At 32.0% G+C, this 18001-nt stretch overlaps 1 long non-coding RNA gene across 2 annotated transcripts in view; it reads left to right on the top strand.

Annotated features, from left to right (window-relative positions):
• The window catches only part of LOC115866469 (uncharacterized), a 1106684-nt gene that overhangs the window by 467809 nt on the left and 620874 nt on the right, over positions 1-18001 (top strand). For both annotated transcript variants that reach the window (XR_011377317.1, XR_009563374.1), the window contains exon 4: positions 489-586. This is a non-coding gene — a long non-coding RNA (uncharacterized lncRNA). The remainder of the gene's footprint in view (positions 1-488; positions 587-18001) is intronic.

Genomic DNA, 18001 nt, shown 5'->3' with positions numbered 1-18001 from the left:
ATCTTTCTCATAGTAATTATTATAATTTATTCTTCCTTGAATCTTTCCATTTTGAAGCTCTGTTCTTTAGCACAACAAAAGAACATGCCTATAATTTTGTTCAAACAGCCAAGAAATCTTTCCCCGGAAGAAACTGGGCCAGAAGAACGGTTTGGATGTTCCACTCAGGCACAGATAGAACAGAATCAAAATGGTGCTTGTGAAATGTTTTGTCAGAACAAAAGACTTTTAATGATTATAATGGTTAATGGCTTTAGGCTCAGAACATCCATAAGAGGAGTTAAGACTGAAAAGATTCCAAGGCAGTATCCAAAGCTTTCTCCAGAGTTTTAGACAAGATGTGGCTGGGCACCACCAATATTTATCTTCATGATTCTCATTTTTCTAAATGCCATGACTGAAACAGTCATGTTTCAGATGGATATTTTCTTTTTTATTTTTTTGGAGGGGTCATTTTCTGTGTGTTCATTCTGTATTTTTTCCCCCAGGTCTATCACTAGCTTATACAATGAAGAGAAGAAAAGTGTTTCCCTTGGTAGATGCAGCCTAGGAAGTTCATGGTTTGGTGAACAGTGACATCGCAATGGTAAGTGCAGACCTGTATCCAGGCACAAGGTACCTGTGTATTATGTGCTCAATTTCACCCCCCATGTCCTTTCATCAAGGCCCTTTGTGCACAAACTACACAGACATTCATAGTGACTTTGCCTTTTGTCTTTCAAGAAAATGTCTATTTTTCTTCTATCCTGATACTAATGCACTATAGTTCTTTATGCCCTCTGTATCCATTTGAGTTCTTCGTTGCAAATAAGAGAAATAACCTAGTGGAAGCAGGTTATTTCTATTTGTTCAAATTAATGGCTGCACTGCTGGTTGAAAACACACATGTATATGTCCTTTCTGCTAATTTATTTCCATGGAGCTGAGTGAAATTCATGTCCATGTATCAAATGGATCTTTCCCTTTACTACTTTGCCTTTCCTAGTTTAGAGTAGTTGTTTGTGCTTTAAGAATGGGAGATCCAAGCTTCTCCCTTATGCTCTCATGTATCACCTTTTCCTCAGATAACATTGTCTTGATTCTAAATGGTATTGGAAATAAAGATTATGATTTTTAGACCTAACTTCACTGTTTTGCACTTTAAATGATTTTTCTATGTAAATATTTTCCTTTTCTGTCTAAAAAGACTATGAACTTTATGTTTGTCAGAATTAAATGTTGCCTAACTATACCTAACTTTATTTTAAAAAGTCAAAATCTCAAGACATATAATGCCATTAAAGTCAAAGATATAAGGCTGCCTGTGTGAGTTCCTACACATCAGGCCTGCTAATGCTTCAGATGTGGGGCAGGGATGTATCTGTAGACTCTGCTGCTGGGGTGGATTGGGCCGCAGTGTCCTGGATATGTGACACGATGTGGGCCCCTTTTCTGTTTCTGCTGCTGCTCTCGATCAGGTCTGTCACTGCCCCAGGTTTGGGGGCAAGGGATGAGTCTCTGCCCTAGCTCTGCTGCTGTGGTCAGTTGGACCCTCTGCGCCCTAGGTGGGGATGGTGGGATGTTTCTCCCAGCTAGGTCTCTGATGTGCTGCCTCTTTCCTGGCCTTTTCACCAAAGAGAACAGGGTTTTTTGTTTGTTTGCCTGTTTTTTGATCTACACATGTTGGTGCTTCCAGGTTGTGGGCCCCTCAGGTGCCCAGTTGGAGATCTGTGGAAGATGAAAAGAAAACGCAGGGAACTCAGGACTGTGAGGCTACTTTTTTCTTCACAGCTTTCAGAGTTTTGAGTCCATTTATGATTGTGGAATTATTTCCGGACACAGATGTTTTTAGAGGGGAGGAGTCAGGAAAAGTGAGTCTGTGACATCTCACAACATTTTAAAATAAGGTTCAGTTTACAGTACACAGTTGAGCAATCCCAAGGACTCTGGTGCCTTCCATAGTGGCCATTCTTCATTGCCCATATTTTATCAGTGATTTATTTCTAAAAAGTTAGTTCTTCTGAATTTTTGTTCATTAAAATATTCCAAACCTTTTAATCTAATTACAGAATATTTTGCTAGCCTAAATTCCTCCTTTCCTGCTACAGTTGTCCCTATGTATACCAATATTTATGCAAGATATATTTCATTATCCCATTTAAGCAAACATTGTGATAATTACATGCTTCATAATTAAATGTCTTCTTAAGTAAGCCCTAGCAGTTATAATAAATTCAGCTGAGTGATTGACTCTGGGATGGGTAAATATGTAGGAGAAGACCATTTGGCTTTGTTTATTAATACATCAGATAAGCTGCCTTTTGACATCCTAATAGAGACAATATTTCTCTTTTGCTTTAAAAATGAGTCATTTAACCTCCTACAGCATAAAAGATTACACTGACTTTGAGCTGACCTAGGTAGCAAAAGATCAACATATTTGCTTTGTAAATTCGATCAAGTATGAGGACAAATTTTACTTAAGGCACAAATGGCTTTACTAATGTTGAGGCCAATGCAGTTTGCCTTCAAGCTTTGCCAAAGCTTTAAAGTCAACTTTTAAACAATGATGTTTTCCTACTGTAAAACACCTTTGGATACAAGTGTCAGATACAGATAAGCCGGAAGAGTTTACCATTAAAAAGTTTGACTCAGTCCTTATATTTCCAGTAATTAATATATATTAATTTTATTTATGTGCACACTTATATGCAAATGTTATATATTTACATATGTGGGTTAATATTTTTGCTTTTATTTTTGTGCTTTCCTATAGATTTCAATTTTCTATTTTGAGCATATTTTTGATTTTATAAATAGAAAAATGTTATTTTAATGCATAAAACTGAAAGAATATTTGAGACTTATGGGGGTGTATCAGTTATGGAAACATGAAATAAGAAATCTTGCTTAATGGTATTTAAATATAATCATTTCTCTCTGGAAAGGGTGACCCTAATGTCATGAAACACTTTGTACAAGTATGTCTATAGTGGCACTGTTGCAAATGCAAGTATCTGGGCACTACCCAAATAACCATCAATAGAAAAATAGGTAGATCAGCTCTGATATAGATTATTGTGCAGCAGCAAAAATGAATTCACTTCAGCTAAACACAACTAGAGAATGATGAAAAGTGAAAAGGGCAAATCAGGGATTTTGTATGAGTCCATTTATAAAATGTCCAATACATGCGCAGCAAAATATATCATTTGGAATACCAATCTATGCAGTTAAAAATATTCAGAAGTTAGGGAATGTTAAACAAAAGACTTAATATAGTGGTTAATGGAGAGAAAAGGAGAAGAAACTAAATGAAGGATCAGGGAAAGTTACCCAAGAGAATTCACATGTAAAGTTAATTTTCTCCCTTAAATTGATGCATATTACTGTATTGTTAGCCTTACACTTCACACATAGGTTATGAACAATTTTTGTCTACTCAATATTTAATAAAATATTTATATAAAACCTTAAATAGTTAAAACTATAGGATCCACAGACATAAGCTAGTTTGGTGAAATACAGTAATCTCTAAACATGTATTTAAAAAATTTTGATCCCAAGGCCTTGCTGTAGTTATTATTTTTTGTTTTGCTTTGCTTTGTTTTAGAAGACAATGTTTTAAAAATTTAAATGGATTGTCAAGTAATTTTTTAATGTTTTTAATTTTTTAATGTTTTGGGATTCAAGTTCTATTATATAGTGGTACAACAAGGTAAACTTACATTTGCTCTTCAACATTTATCAATGTATTTCTTTGAGGTTAATACAGGATTGATCTTTCACATACTTTTCCATGAGGCTGTTATTTTGGGGATACAAAATATATTTTATATACTTGTTAAATCAAATTTTAATTGTATTTCCAGATGATCTACATCTATATTTAATTATGAAATCAGCTAAGACTCAGTGAAGTGTCCTAAGACTTCTACATTTATGATGTTTTTTAGTTTCTTTTAATTTCTAGCACCTTTAGATATTTAAGTGTTTTGTTAATTTATACATAAAATTTCATGACTGCTATAGCATCCTCTTTTATCTTTTGTCCATTTTTATGTTTAATATTTTGACCTTAATTCTAAGGTAACTGTCAGTTTTAAACACCATTTGTACTTTCCTTAAGTATTTCTGTTTGCCCATATTTTTTTCCTTTAGTATTTATAAATCACTTTATTTTAGTTTTATCTCAAATTGACAGTTTTTTTTGAGAGTGAATTATAAATTGGATTCTATGCCTTTTATCAATTTGTTACTCAGTATTCACTAAATCTATCAAAAATAGTCTTAAGTTTCTGGCATGTAAATTTAACTTTAATATCCATTGTAAGTTTTCTATTTTCCCTTTCCTCTCCACTCTTTTTGTCATAGCATTTGGATTTGAGTGTGGACTTATCGGTAAGTCTCCATAAATATTAAGTTAACTGAAGAAAGTCCAGTAAATGGCAAGACTTGTATTTGGGTATCCACTTCATTTGCTGGACACTATATGCAATCTGGAATAATTACAATATTAATCTTGCCTCACCTACCTGGCAGTGGACATGTAAGTATCATCTCACTTATGAAGCCTTTGAGATAAAGTTTAAATATATGCTATAAATCAATATTGGATTCGTGACTCAATCATTAGTGGTTATGAAAAGAAATTGTCCTTGACCACAATGGCTAAAATTATTTATTTTTCAACCTCTTAGTTTTGTTGAAGACAACTCTGATCCTTTGTAGATCTCCAGATGAACATGCTTTTTCTCCACCAAATTTCTCTTTCTTCTTGAGTCTTTCTCAGTCCTACTCTAACTGTATCCAGTTATTTTAGTAAAAGCAACAAAACTCTTAGTTTTCTCTAATTACTCCCGCATCCTGTTCATGTGCTTATATTTAATTTTTAGGCTTCTTACTGCTTTAAAATTGGTTGTTTGAATCCATAATCTACAGAGATAAGAGCTACATCATTCCTTCTGTCTAGTAGTTTACCAAATTGTGTTTGGGGTGATACTGATTTGGATGCACTGAGTTAAGCATATCTGGAAGTACAAATCAGATTTAATTATCTCTCTGTGTTTCTCTCTGTATCATCTCTAGCTCACCTTTTCTCTCTAGCCTTCTCTCCAGACTCAATTCCCATTCAGACCATGACCCATATTAATTGACATTAGATGTTCAAGGAAACATCAAATAGGGTTTATTGATATTCATTCCAAAGAGAATCTAAACACTTCAGAAGGCAAACCTGGGGCGTTCCCTGGATGTCCAGTGGTTAGGACTAGGCGGTTTCACTGCTGTGGTCCTGGGTTTGATCCCTGGTCACGGAACTAAGATCCCACAAGCCTCCCACAATCTGTGCAGCACAGCCGTAAATAAATAAATAAGTAAGCAAGTAAGTAAGTAAGTAAGCAAGTAAGTAAGTAAGTAAGCAAGTAAGTAAGTAAGTAAGTAAATAAATAAATAAATAAATCACAGAACTAAGATCCCACAAGCCTCCCACAATCTGTGCAGCACAGCCGTAAATAAATAAATAAGTAAGCAAGCAAGTAAGTAAGTAAGTAAGTAAATAAATAAATAAAAGAAAGAAAAGAAAGAAAGAAAGAAAGTTGTCTTTGATTGAGATTCCATCCCTATAAATGAATGAGAAAAAGAAAGTTCCGAAATTTTATGGTGTAGCCCTCTTCACAGAAATGAGAAATGGCTGCCAGCTCAGTTGGAGTGTATTGCACAAAGCAAATAGAACTTTTTCCCTCTCTACTTTTATATATAGTTTCTGCAGTCTATAAAAAGGGACCTTCTCATGCAGCAAGTTACAGTGGAATTACTACAGTCACTTACATGTTTAGTGTCATTTTTTAATTGAAACTCTAAGGTAGAAAGCAGTCGACTCTGTTGTTAAAAGACAGAATATCCTAAAATGTAAGAAAAATAAATAAATAAAATAAAATGTAGCTAAATATAGGTAATTCCTCACTGTTTAAAAAAATGGTGAAATAACGTGTGCTTTCCATATTAACCTATGCTCCCCCTCTAGTGACATCAAACTCTGGCAAAATTAATTGTCCCACTTGATGTTTACAATTTATATATTGAATACAAAACATCCACAGCATATTGACAAGCTTGTCACTTGTATCTCCGCTGAACAGTGTATAAAGCCTTTAACTAATCCTCATGAAGAACAAACTGCAAGAAATCAGTCAATATTTTGTCATTTCAATATTACTACATTTGCCCACAAAATCCTATACAGATGGAGATAAAAGCTCTACTACAAGCAAAGAGGGCATTTTTTTTCCTTTGCCACAAAATATTGATGAAGTGCTTTATTGAGGTGGAGATCTCATTAATTATTTGATTTACAGAAAAAGAAGGCAGAGGGAAATGAGTGCCCTGGCTAATACCATGATGTACCATCTTGAGACTTAAGATCTTTTTAATGTATTCATCAGGGGTACATCTGAAAGAGGAAAGAGTGAGCTGAATGGGTCCATTAATTTAATTGAAGCAAGCTCAGACAAGAGATAAAACATCCCAGCCGGCTTCTTTTCATGCAGCATGAACGCTGCAGTAAACAGGCAGAGATCCAAACACACCAAAAAGAAATAAAGGTACATGGAGACTCTAGAGACTTCAAGGCCACATAATATCAACAGATGCAGGGGTGAATACACCCCGAAGAGCCCCTGTCTTCATACACCACCCTGTCAGTGTTCCGTGGGCACTGTCTAGGCTTTCTTGTGAAACTCTGAACGACTCTGAGGCTACATGTAAGTAATCTAGACTTCCTAAGGCAAAGTTGGATTTGTTCTTTTTTTTTTCAAACTTCTGAGAAATAGACTCCATCTCCTGCTCTTGAAAAGAAGAGATGGAAGCAGGGAAATGGACTTCCACTGCTCTCAGAAGCAGTTTTAAATGATATTGCTCTCTTTCAGCTATCTGTTTTTGAAATGTAGCAGTCAGAAAATTCTTTTAGTCCTGAAGAGGTTGGAGCCTCTCAGTGCACTCAGCATTTGTCTTTCAGTGGTCAGCATGATTGTACACAGCACATTAATTCAGTCCCAGGCTGTGCACGAGAACACAAAACAACCAAAGAAAGTCTCCCAGTGAACACAAAGCCTGTCTATTGCAAGTTATTTCATGTGATAAAAAACATTTTCATCTGATAAAAACAATTTAGTGTGTTTAATCAAAATTGTATTATATTCAGATGTGCATGAAGTCCTTAATACCGTCATTTAGAGGCAAACCATGATGTATGCATTAAAAATCATTAGTCAATATCAAACTAAATGTATAGTTTTCATAAAAGTGTTAGAAAAAAATTACCATTAAAAAGTGCTGCCAACTAGTTTTCAATGTGTGAAAATAAATGAACAATTCGTAAAAGAAATAGTATCTTTTAGTCATATTAGATTCTATCCAATATTATAATTTTAATGACAATAATAAGCATGATGAATGAAAATGCTTTGGTGTTGTGGCATGCAAATTTTAAATGGTGACAAAATACAGGTATTTTCGTATTAACAACTAAGAGATATTTTCAGACCTATAAATTATGATTAAATTTTGGGTACTAATTTTACAGCTCAGTAAAAACACTAGAAATCTTTAAAAACAAGTAGTTTTAGGAAAATGAGACAGACTGTAATGATTAAAGTAATTGATTTTTTCATATATTTTTACAGTGCCGATGAGGCATTTCTGTTTTTGTTTTAATTTTCATTACTTTTTTATTCTTCAAATGTGGACAGTATTTTCTTTTCAAAACATGGTAAACATTTGTCTTGTTTAGAAAGCTACTTCATCAAAAGAACTCATTTCTTATCAAATAAATGTTTATGTGGATTACCAGTACATAAAATAGTTGAAAATAATATTTATTATGGAATTATATAAATGTATTTTATAAGTTCAATAACATCACAAGGGAGTTCTAATGAGTTAAATATATATTCTATATTTGGGTATGTAAGTAACTTTTCAAATCATCAAAAGAAGAGGGGCAAACCAAGAAGCAGCTAATACCATGCTATTTTAGACCCAGATGGGGTTCAGCAGAACCCTGTCCCAGAAGAAGAAGGGCAAAACAACACATGTGCAATGCTGACCAGAGCAAGTGCACCCACCCCTTCCAAATGACACCTTTCAGAACCAAACAGCTTCCCTCTCACAGACACAACCACTGAACAATTCCTGATACATTTTATACTAACTGTTACTTTATTCAAATTGGTGTTTCCACTTAAGTGTAAGATTTTCTTCTACCTGGCCTTGAGTCACCAGAAATTTAAAAAGGGAGAACTCCTGTGCATCCATCTAAAAGTTGGCATATATTTAGCATTTATCCAACATTGCATTTGAGAATGAAATAAGTAAATACATTCTACAAGTAGCATAGGTTTTATTACTCATAAAACTAGGGTATTCAATTTGATTTTACAAAATGTACGAATAAATTAGTAGATACCATATGAGGCAATAGATAAATTAAATCATCTCAGTAAAGCTTTTCTCTGTTCACAATTATTTAAATAAGTATTATTGTATATGGCTCCTTTCTTGAGAATATTATATTTAAAAATAAATTTACATAGATTTCTTGATCATAGCTTATAAACATTATTGTGGTAAGTATGTAAAAATATAACTACTATAAGATTGCATGAAGACTATGAATTATTTTCATTATTTGCACAGTTAATCCAGTTTGCTATAAAACAGTGTGACTAGGGCACAGCAATGAGTATTGGCTGAATAAATGGCCAAAACATAATTTTCTTTGGACTTACTCTCAAGTTCTTTGGCAAATTCTTCCTAAATCATCAATGTCATCATCATAATCTGTGTTAATAATAGATGTAGAAGAAAACAGTCATTTATATAATGCTTAAGTATTTTTTTTGTTAGATATTATGTGAAAAAACCCCAGTATAATGGTTGAGAGAATAGGCCTTAGAATCAGCCTGCCTGAGTGAAAACTAGGCCAAATTACTTAATTTTTGTGTATCTTGGTTTTCTCATTTATAAAATAGGGCTCATATTATGTACCATATAGGATTGTTGTAAGGATTAAATGAGGTGAAATATGCAAAACTTTCATGGCTCTTTTATATGGAACACACACACATATACACACACATACACACATATTCACGCACACACTGCTTTCTTGGATTTCCATGACACACTAAAATGCTGATTCTAAAATTATTTTGTTATGATAACTATATAGTGATACATTACTAACTATTTTTGTTTGAGTATTTTTATTCCGTACCAGAAAATGAGTGTATTTGCTTCCAGGATCTTTAATCTACATTTTGGAAGAAATAATATTATACTTAGTTTGGAAAAGATGTTATCACAAAAGATATTCTGTCAGTATGCATATTTAAATATTATTAAAACCTCTGGCCAATTTTATAGCTGTAGCATTAATTTTATATATATGACTGTGTATACATAGTACTAAAAAGCAGAGTAGTAGAGCAGTTAGGTGCATATACTTTGAAGAAAGCCACCACTTGTTAGCTATAGAATAGGTGGAGTTTGAGATGTCCAGTATTGAAATAATAATTCAGGTAGTCAATTGGATGCATTCTTCTAGAGCTTAGGAGAAAAGTCTGAGCTGGAGATATAAATTTGGGAGTGCTTTGCAAATAGATGGCATTTAGAATTATAATCTTGGATAAGATCACCAAGAGAGTAAGTACAGAACTGAGTACTGAGTCCTCTATCACTCCAACATTTAAAGGTTGGGGAGAATAAGAGGAAGGAAGGGGAAAAAGACTGAGAAAGAACTGAAGGAAAAGAAAACCAAGTGAAGAAGGTATATCAAAGAGGAAAGATATCAGCCCACCTAAATATTAGTAGGAACAGAAGAAGAATGGCTAGTGACCATTAGATTTAACATAGGGATATTGTTGGTCACTTTGGCAAAAGCAATTTTTGTAGAATATACTGGTGAAAATTTGATTTGATTGAATTTAAGAGTGAGAGAGTGAGGGATAAATTAGGAGTTTAGGATTAACATATACACAGTACTATATATAAAATAGATAAACAACAAGGGCCTACTGTATAGCACAGGGGACTATATTCAATACCTTGTGATAACCTACAAAGGAAAAGAATCTGAAAAAGAATATATATATATATATATATATATATATATCTGAATTACTTTGCTATACACCTGAAATGAACACAGCATTGTAAATCAACTACAATAAAAAATTTTTCTGAATTTTAAAATTTGAAATGTAAAATCTTACACTGGCAGCTTTGCCATATCGATTGAATAGCCATGGAAAAATGAAAAATAAACAGTATATGTGCACAAAAAACAGAGTGAGTGGCTGCTAGTTTGTATAGATAAATACTTCAAGGCAATGGAATTCTCTTTACCAAAGCAAAACAACAAAAACAAACACAGCAAATATTAAAATACCCTAAGAATAAAACTCTAAATAATTGCAATTAAAAATCAGGAATGAAATAAGGCTACTCTCTCAGCACTGGTATTTGATATGGCCTTCTAGTTTTAGTAAAGCAATAGGAAAAGAAAATGAAATAATTATCAAAACATTGGTAAAGAAGATATAAATTTATTTTTCTGATGATATGATGAAAACCCAAGAGGTTCAAAGTGAAATTTTACAAAAATTAATGAATTACGTGAGTTACTTTGACTCGATAAGTACAGAAAATAAATATCTTTTCTATAGTCTAGCAATTAGCACTCAAAAATGTAAGTGGAAAAGAATTATTCATAGTAACTTAAAAATTAATAAAGCGTATAGAAATAATTTTAATTCAAAAATCATTGTATCTCTAATAAAGAAAACTTTTAAAAGACTAAAGTATAACTAAAAAATGGAAAGAGAGGCCATAATCTTAGAAAGGAAGACATCATAAAATTGACAATTCTCCAAATATTTTTCTGTAAAGTCAAAGCATAAAATTTTTAATCAAGTATATTTTTTCAAGCTTATAGTAAGAATAATTTTTTAATGATTTTCAGTTAAGAGAAAGCACAACTATGGGTCTTTGTCTTACCAGGGAATTCTGTAAAGCTACTGTAATGATTCTATTTGATATTGCCATAGCTTCTAGGAATAGAGAGAGAATATAGAAACAGATCCCACTATAAGTGACAATGTAACTAGTAGTGAAGTAAAGCAAGAACATTTACTATTTTCTTTTAAAATCTGAGGATAAAGGAAATATTCAAAATGAAGTCTGGAAGCACTAATAGTATAAAAGAAAAAAGTATATATACATATACACACACACGACACATATATATGAAGTATATGTAATGTGTATGATTTTGTAGAGTAAATGATAGCATTAACAGATCTAATAGATAATAGATTTGGAGGGAAAGTATTTGCAACATATTGAGAATTTCTGTGATAACCAAATATCTTTTATAAATTAGGAAAAAATTCAATAAAATACGAGCAAAGAGAATAAAGAAGAATTTTACAAAAGAGGAAATCCAAATAGCCAACAAACATATGAAAACCTATTCAAATACAATAGCAGTCAGGAAAACATAAATAAAGGAAGAATGAGGTATTAACTTACAGACAGTTTAGGAGAAATTGAAGTGTAATTGATACAGATGTGAGGAAACCAGCATTCTCATAAATTGCTACAAGATGTGTGGGTTGTTGGAGATTTTTTTTAAAAAAAACAAATTGTTATCATCTATTGCAATTAACCATGTAATGATGTAAATAATTTTTGACTCGTCAATCATACTCCTGGGATTCTATACCTCAGAAATAAAAAACTATTAGAACTCAATCACGAAGGACATGTATAGTAACATTTTTCGTAGGAGAACAAGTGGAACACATGAACACAAACACACACATCAAAAACAAAAATGAAAACGTTTAGGAAATGTCCACAACATTCACACTATAGAATAAAAGGCTGCCATTAAAAAGAATGAATTGCAAATAAGTCCGTTACTTTGAAAATTTTTTACCAGATATTGTTGATGGAGGAAAAAAATCAGAAAACATGTATATGATAAGGCTCCATTTTGTAAAACAAACTGACAGAAATATTAGTGGTGTGTGTGTGTGTGTGTGTGTGTGTGTGTGTGTGTCTCAAATAAACTTAGAGAAAAATTATGATGGTTGTTACCACAGTGAGGTAAAGGAAGGCTTTTTTTGTTTGTTTGTTTTGGAGGAAAAGACTGAAAAAGAGAAGTGCAACAGTATGTGTAATATCATATTAATCCAGTTTTGTAAAATTTTCTGTAAATGTATAGTTAAGAATTTTTTAATAAAATAAAATAAAAACTCTGTACCAAATTAATTGATGCAGTTTGTGGAATAACTCAGATAGATTTGAAGTATATTTTACTTCTAATCCTTTAAGAGTTTTATAAGCCCACTCTTGTTTTCCTTATGAATCTGCTTGATTATGAAGATAAAAAGGTAATATTAAACCTGGTTTTGTGGAATTAATTATCTTGAATTGTCTGATTGAGAATATTATACTTTCTGACCATTTGTGTAATTCAACATTGGGGTTCCTTTGGCTCTGATCCCTTTGGCAGTCTCTTGCATAATAATCTCAGAAATCTGGAATATTCATAGGCTAAAATATTTTTAGCCAGAAGACAGAAGCTATTATTAATAAATTAGTGCCCTGTTAGGCTGCTATTACAGACAAGTACATAGAAATGAATAACTAAATTATAGTGTTATAAACAATTTTTCTTTTGCTCTCATTTAGAATATCCCCCAAACTTGGGACAGTTGACTAGTTTTAAGACTCTATATCAGAAAACCTGGATTCTAATTTCTTTTCTACTACTAACCAACCATGAATCTGGATTCTAATTTCCTTTCTACTACCAACCGACTATGAACCTGGATTCCAATTACCCTTCTACTACTAACTAGTTATTTATGTCAATTTATTTTTCACATTTATTGGGCAGGATTACTAATATTTAAGCTACATAAGTTCACAAGGATTTTTGGAGTGTGGCATCTTTGAAAAGGAAGAGATGTCTGGTGCAGTTCTTATTAAAACAGTCATCATAATTAGTCATAAAGATAAAAGTAGAAAATATATTTTTTATAGCAAAAGAGAGACACTTGTGTTCAAATAGTCAATATTATACTAGCAAAGGTGATTTTTATTTATTTTATATAAAAATGTATGACCTACAATATTTTATAATATATTTTATATAAAGCACAATTTCTTTGGGATATTAGATATTTATGGTAGAGAAAAAGTGGTTTGTAATCAAATATATTTATAGTAATCCCTGAGTAAATCCATATTGAACAGGCATCATTTTTGTAGGAATTCTCTGAATTTTTATTATGCTTACACTTTCTGTAATTTTCTCAGAGGAAGATAGAGGATGTACTACACAAACATGCTTCATGACCAAAATTTTTTCCTCCAAGAGTTTCCAGGTTAAGCATTTTTTTGAATGACATATGAGGAAATGTTGAGCAAGATGTCACATTTTCAAAGTAAAGTTTAAAGTAAATAGAAATAAGCCAACAACAACAACAAACTTTTTAAAGACTCAGATACAATCCCAAACTGTATATAGAATGCATATTTTTGGCTTAGAGGTTGTAAAGATACAACCACCTGGGACCACAACTTTTCCTTCCAAGAACTGCTTTAAAATCATTTTAGGAAAAAGAAATTATTCGTGGATTAACTCGAAGTATTTCTTCCTTATTTTGCAAAGTGCCTTTCAAAGATAATGGGGTGAAACAAAGATCATAATATTGAAATATAAAAAGCAAGTGCCTGCATGCTGGTAAATTTACCTCTTGGAGATGTAATCACCCTCTCATTTGGCATTTTCATTTCTGCTTTTCTGTCTTCAATTGTCACTATATCTTTATATCTTGCACTGTTTTAAAGGCACTGTGGGTGCTCAGAAAGTCATGAATAGCAGTAATATGAAAACTAATAATACAGAAAGAGATTTTTCTATAGGTTAAACTGTGAGAAGGAATGTTGAGATTAATCAGAAATCAAACGTATCAGAATTATGAAACCTTCATTTCAGAAAGAGAAAAAACAAAACAAGTCTGTGGTACTTGAGTTATCTCATTTAACACCATTGTGTTGAGAGGTTCAAGGCTGGAGAAAGCTGCTTGGAGGAGGATGTTGAAGCTTGCCTTTTTTATGTTGTCTGTACTTAAGTCAAGGCACGACATTGGGCCCCTTTGTTAGTCAACCAGGTATTGATGGAAAATCTTGACATATTCTTGGTGCATTCTAAAAAGAAAAAAATAATTACACCATTAAACATAAACCCTAACGGAACTGTATTCACAGTGGCATTACTAATGAACATTTTCATTTCCAGCGTGTAAGTATATTAAAAGTAGAAGCTAAGGCATTGATATAAAGATTTGTTACTATTAAATGAGCATACCATGTGGCTCATTATAGTCTTTTAAAAGTAAAATCAAATTAGTTTTCCAGCTGTTATTTTCTCACGAACTACTGATTTGGAGATAGCCTAGCTAGAGATGGCAGAGATGGCATCTGATGACTAGAAGAAGGCTTCATAGTGACACAGATGCTCAGAGAGTGAGAATGGGCAGTTATGGGAGTTGACAAGGACATGGAAAGGGATGTCATAAGACATGTTAATGGAAGAGTTTTTTCATGAAATAACATTCATCAATTTTCTCTTTCTGTTTTCTATGTTATGACATATTTAAGGTTTTTTTGCACTATTAGCATATAACCTAGAATTATGGTCCGGAATTTATACTTCTGATTTCATAAATAACCATATTCATGGTCCATCAAAATGTTGAATATTAAAACATTTTTATTTTGAGGTGATATTGAGGAATTATCTTAGCATATAATATTTTATCGAGAGAGAGATGTCTTTTTTGATGGGGGTAGGCAAGTTTCAGGTCTTTGACTAAGATGCCTTGCTTATATTAGAAATGTTTCTATTAATTTTTAAAGAATAATTTTATGTGATATTTCATCAAGAAATTGAAACAATTTTCATGAAATATTATGTACAATGGAATCCATAACCAAACATCTTAGTGTTTATGTTTCAATATTTCCTTGAACTGAATAAAATCTGTGACTCCTTAATCTTGGGATTTTTCCCATCTGGTTTTCTTGATAATCACTCTTCTAATGAGAATCTGTCACATTCTCATAATGAATGCAACATAGTGAATTAAACTACAGCTTCCTTGAAACACATTTTTCTGAAACTGTATTTTATTTATCTAATGCCACCTGACATTTCTGAGATCTGGGTGTTAGCTGGCTGTTAACTGAGCTAGGATAGCCTTAGCTGGAGTTACCTGGAAGGCTTGGGTGTGTCCCATGTGCATCTCCTCTTCCAACAGGTAACTGGGGCAAATTCTCATTGTTATGGCAGAAGGTAAGAGAAAGTAAGCTCAATTATGCAAAAGCTTCTCAAGAGTCTACATTTCCTACCATTCCATTAGCCAAAACAAGTCACATGAGTGAATTTAGAGTTAAAATATAGTCTTTTTTATAGTCATGCTGCCCGCTCCTCTCACAGTGCACAGGGCACTGTAAAGTCACTTGGAAAATGGATTAGATACAGAAAGTAGTGAAGAGCTGGGGCCATTTGTGTAAGTTACTCCCAACTCTTCTAGTTTTACTCCATTCATGGTAATTTACAAAAATCAGATATAAGGACTAGTGTTTAATTAATATATGTTGCATTCTTCCTGGAAGATCATTTTTTTCTCAAAATATAAATGTTTCTAAAACTACATGCTAAATATACACTTCCCCTTTTAAAAACAGTAGTTATTGAAGGAAAGAACTCCTTTAGATATCCATATTGACCCTGCTGCTTACTAAAATGAGCATATTACTATAATACCATATTACTATTTTGTTAAGTGGTTAAGATAATGATTTTCAAATTTTAAACATTAGTTTATGGGAACTTATGCAAGGTGGAGGTGAAACTAGACAAGTATGAAAGTGTAAGATAATCAAGAAAAAAGATTATTATTTTGGCAGTGAGCATTATGCAACAATTTACAGTGATTTTCACTCATTGCATAGAACATTAATAAATTTGTGTCAATACAAATGATATATATATTTATATATAATTGCAGTACTAAAGCATACTTAAATGGTACTAAATAACTAAAATTAAAACTATATATGTGTAATCTGTCATGGACTATTCTGCCCTTGAGAAAAAAAAGTTGCAATGATTCTGATGTTCTGTTGGAATTTAGCATTCTATGACATTTTTATCTTCCATAAATTATAACTCTTTAAGCCTCTAAAAAGGCAATTTGATAGTGTTCATCTGTTAAAACAAAACACCAAACAACAAATAGAAAAAATTTGTGAAAGGTAAGTATAACTATTCAAATTATGATAGAGAGCTATTAGAAAGAATTCAGATGATAAGGACAAATATAGCCCACACACGGAAGGATTTTCTTACTAATAAAATGACATTTTAAAAGAGCATAAAAATTTTTATCTTACGAGACATCTCTGGCTTAACTGAATTTATATCTAGGAACATTTTCTCTTTTAGGCATTGTTGGCTCCACATATGCCCCAGAAAGCGTTGAGTCTAATTATGTTCTCTGGTTTCAATCTACCTTAAAAAACAAATACATTGGTTATGCTATCTGTCTATATCTACTTATACCTTAGAGAAATTTCCATCCTAAGAGAAACTTATCATACATAAAACTTCTACTAAAATAGAGCTTATTTACATGTAATAACACTGCAAATATTATGCATAATTTATTTAAATATTTTTTTCACTTTCTAGATTAGAGGTATTTATAGAGGAAGTTCAAAAGTATTTTAAAGTGTTATAGGTATTTACGATAAAATACTTTTTAGAAGACAAAATAATGGAGGGAAAAAAATAATAGGAACTTAATACATAGAATAGAAAGGAAAGTGTGATACAGAAAGGAAAGTATATTGAAGAAAAGTAACCAGTAAGCATACAAAAGCATGAGATCATGAAGTACCAGCGTGTGCTATGTTATTCTTTCATGAATAGTTATATATCCTGTTGAGTATAACTGAATAGGGAAAAATTGTAAATGCTTAAATAATTATAGAGTAATTCTTTCATATGTCTAAAACACTCTGGGCTACCAAAGAGAAACACACACACAAACACACATTTGACTAAGACAATATTTTTAAAGGAGTTTATGTAAAGAAAATAACTCCTATACATCTCATGGTCTAACATTTGTTTTAGAAAGGTTTCACAGATGCAGTGAAGATTTCTTGTTATGCCCTTAATTATTAAATCAACGTTTAAAATGTGTCAAATTATTTACTCTGGAAGGTAAATTAAATCACAAATAAAAGTATTTTCCCTATTGACAGTTCCTTTCTATACAGTTATTGATTTGAAATTAGGAAAGATCATGGTTTTGAATGTGTTATATAAATTTAGATATTTTGTCCTATCAAATCTAAATGTGCTATACAACAGTGTAGTTTAGACATCTTGGCTCTTTGATTTCATAAAGTAAATATTATCATGCTATGTACACTATAGGACACTCAATAAATCCATGATAAATTAATAGAAGAAAGAAAGCAAGGAATAAGTAGGCAAACAAAAAATGTTTGCATCAATAAAATGTAAACAAACCTTTGAAAATGTGCTTGTATGAGACAGAGTTAGTAGGGTAACTTTAAATATGAGATTTAAAGTCAATTCAACATGGAAACTAATATGCAGGAATGAGTACTATCTATTTTTATTTCAAATAATAAAATGGATTGTGTAGCAAATCAGTAGGAAGTCATATTTCCATTATAATTTATTCTGGTAAAAAATTCAGTTGTCAAGGTACTCAAGGTCTACTCTTTTATATAAAACCTTTCTTAGTCTCTCTTTTATTATTCAAATAGGTTGCTATGGAATCATTGATTTCTGATACTTTATTATCAAAACACATCCTTCGACACTACAAAGAAAATGCATAAAGTTTCA

Source organism: Globicephala melas, chromosome 3 (assembly GCF_963455315.2).
Source record: "Globicephala melas chromosome 3, mGloMel1.2, whole genome shotgun sequence".
In the NCBI taxonomy this organism is placed as follows: domain Eukaryota; kingdom Metazoa; phylum Chordata; class Mammalia; order Artiodactyla; family Delphinidae; genus Globicephala; species Globicephala melas.
The sequence above is the reverse complement of the archived record's forward strand: the minus strand, read 5'-3'. Positions and strand labels throughout refer to the sequence as shown.